General features: G+C 37.3%; 1 long non-coding RNA gene across 1 annotated transcript; it reads right to left on the minus strand.

Annotated features, from left to right (window-relative positions):
- Positions 1-1,414: 1,414 nt before the first annotated feature.
- On the minus strand, positions 1,415-3,210 carry LOC120436171. Its single transcript, XR_005610204.1, has 3 exons — positions 2,983-3,210; positions 2,821-2,898; positions 1,415-1,570 (listed from the first exon to the last, which is right to left on the minus strand). It is a non-coding gene; the product is annotated as an uncharacterized LOC120436171 (long non-coding RNA).
- Positions 3,211-3,451: the final 241 nt, after the last annotated feature.

Genomic DNA, 3,451 nt, shown 5'->3' on the forward strand with positions numbered 1-3,451 from the left:
CAGACAAACTGTTGGAATAACACTGATTTACGAACTGTTAACAGTTGTTTAACTAACTTAGGATGTTATATTCATATTCATATGTACTTGTCATGCCCCTGAATCAGGCAACCCATTGTTTATGTTTTTTTTTTTTTTTTTAATTAATATTCTGTAATATTCTTTAGTTGAGTATTTCTTATGGTTCTGTGTCCCGGCTTTCCCTGTGTCCACGTCCCATGTGCAGTCTGTTGTGTCTCGTGCATGTTTAGTTCTGTCCCCGTGTTTATTCTTCTGTTTCGCCGTCATATCTTTGTTTTGTTCTGCCAGTCCACATCTCAATCTGTATCTCTGTTTCCTGCTTGTTTTTTTTTAATAGTCCTTTGTCCTGTGTTCAATGTATTCAATTTTGCTTCCCCTTTGTCTCGTTATGTCAGATTAGTCCCAGCTGTGTTCCCCCTTGTTCCATAGCCTCTTGTTAATTCCACTTGTGTATTTTAGTTCTTCCCCTCTTTCTTGGTGCGTCCTCCACAGTAGCTGTGTGTTCTTGTCTAGTTCTAGGTTCTCCAGTCATGTAATGTCAAGTCTCGTTGAGTTATTATTTGTCGAGTTCAAGATCATTAGTCTTAGTTTGTCTGTGTTTATTTCATTAAGTATTGGTGTATTTTATTTTTAGTTTGTCCTATTTTTAGTAGAATCCTCTCTGTTTGGGTCCAACCCCTGCCTGCCACACAGCTCAACATGACAGTATATTATATTTCATTAAAATTCATCAATTCACTGAAAAACTCACATTTCATTAAAAACCCACATTCCTATGTATGCTATTGTTATGGTACTGTGCAAATCCTGGATCATTAATTAATCAGACTGCATTGCCATCTACATGCATTATAGCTAAGGTGTGTAGGTGTTTGTGTCCTCTTACGTCTCCTCTCTGGGGGAGTATTGAAGCGCCGTGCATTAGAATGTGTGTCTAAGTCACCCATTTCTATATGGCTGTCATCAAGAAGACACACAAAAAAGGTCCAATAAGATTAGAGACATCCTGTAGTGCTGCTTATGTTTTTTGAGACACTAAACATCATGGCTGACATCAAACATTAACCACTGCCATCCAATCCTAACAAGAAAACTTATTTGACAGTACAAGAAGAAACAACAGAAATACAGATAAACAGGAGTAAAAACATCAGTGTAGTGACAGCTCATGTTTTTACTACTTTCATACTCTCATGGTTATTTAATGTGTTACATTACTTATTATTTTATGTTGATGCTATAGCTTTGGCATGTCGCACTTAGAGCACATTTGTAGCTTTCATATTATTTGGATTGATCATTTTCAAACATAGTGAATCTGCTTGTGTGTATCTCACTGCTGACAGACATCATCCTGCTGCTGAAGTTTGCTGGTGGCACAGCAGTGGTGGTTCATCACATTAGTGGTGTTATAGATGAAATGTGAGGAGATTTTAAACTTGGACTAACAACAGTCTGGAAAAAACATTTTGTTCTCATTTCATTTCGCATTGGTTTTAATTACCTTGTGTCAATTGATTCATATGTTGAATCTCTGGTTCCGCCCCCCCTGGTAAAAATAAACACAATAAATAATCTTTACAACAAAGTAAAACAGCTGACATCCCTGATCATTACAAAGTACTAACACAGACTAGAATACTTTTTACATCATACATGCTTCCCTGATCTCATATATTATTAGAAAACACTGCATTGCATTTCCATTGGTGCCCAGTTATACACAAATCCATTAGTTAAACTGTAGGCATGTCTTAAAGACAAATAACTGAATTTAATTTAATTTCCTTCTCCTAAATGTTCTCTAAATTCAGAATATAAAATGTGATTTTTCATACTTGGGCCTAAAATAAAATCTTAATCTTAACATGGTGTCTAATGAGTTGCTTGCTCTGGATGGCATTACGTTAGTAACACTGTGAGGAATCTTAGAGTATGAGGTATCCTTCAGTGTGCGTATTAAACAAATATGTGGGACTGCTTCCTGTCATTTCATTAATATTTAATATTACTATAATTAGAAACATCTCATCTCAGGGTGAAGCTATGAAACTACTTCTAGCCTGGACTGCTGTCATTCCTTATTATCAGGATGTCCTAAAAACTCAGTGAAAAACCTTCAGTTGATCCGAAATGCAGCAGAAAGAGTACTGACAGGGACTAACAGGACAGAGCATATTTCTCCCATATTCTTTAGTAGCTTCCTGTTAAATCCCAAGTATAAAGTCAAATATTGCAACAGGACAACACACCGTTCATATGCCATCACAATCACAATAATGTTTCCCTCCTCCATCCAGCAACACCTGGAACACCTGACTCTTTACACTCTGACTGCTGTGTTTGTGGAAACACTCCAACACACACCGCTTCACATATGAACATAGAAATGTGTGTGAAAAAGAGCTGAGCTGACATTAAACATGATGGAGGATTTTTCACAAACACTGAGTCACCAACAACATTTGCACACACATTATCTTTTTTTTCTTTTTAGATTGTCGGTACAACCTGAGGGTCGCTGAAATCAAAGGTACAAGAAAGAAATAAAACCCTTATTTAAATGCATATTTTTGTAAAATTTATTTGAAAATTTACATCTAAGGGAAGAGTTGGTGGACCAAATTAAACCAAAAAATTCATATCACTGACAAGAGTCTATCCTCTAAAATACAATAGTTATATAATAACTAATATAATAATTAATAATCATTACAGAAACACCTTCTCCTAATTTATTCAGAGAAAAAAAGACTGGGTCAGATACAACATTAAGAAACAGAATACATCACCCAGTACTTCATAATGATGAAGGCCTCATAGTCAGGTACAGGTTGAACCCTCACTCTATGTCTATCTGGATGTCCAGGTTGGTTCCTGTTAACAATGATGGAGCTGTGATGTGAATGCTGAGCTGTGACATGGAGAAGAGTCACGCACAGTTAGAGATGCTCAGCTCACCTCTGAGCTTGCTGTCTTCCCACACACTGACCCATGCTGCTGACTTCACATCCACATCAGCTCAAACACACTTTCTACCTTCACCTGCAGAGGAAACACAAATCATTCATGTGCACATCAACTGAAATCCTCCTTTCCATCATGTGTGCTGTCCAAATATCAACTGCTTCTTTTCTGCTTCATCTCACTGTCAGCTGAATGCAGTCAGACAGCAGTGTGAGGCAGAGGAAGGTGAAACGCTGCAGTGAGAAGAACAAAGTAACGACAGGAGTTTGCTTTTCAAACAAACAGAAAAACATGAATAAAACCTTCAAATTGTCTATGTATGTTAATCAGTAGTTTAAACAGGACATGCCATCTAATTGGTGGCAGGAGAGTGGACAGAACAGATGGACAGTTTGTTGCCATGAACTATGGAGAAACATTACATTAGGAGGTGCACAAGGAGGTGAGAATAATGAGGAAGAGC

Source organism: Oreochromis aureus, linkage group 23 (assembly GCF_013358895.1).
Source record: "Oreochromis aureus strain Israel breed Guangdong linkage group 23, ZZ_aureus, whole genome shotgun sequence".
NCBI lineage: Eukaryota > Metazoa > Chordata > Actinopteri > Cichliformes > Cichlidae > Oreochromis > Oreochromis aureus.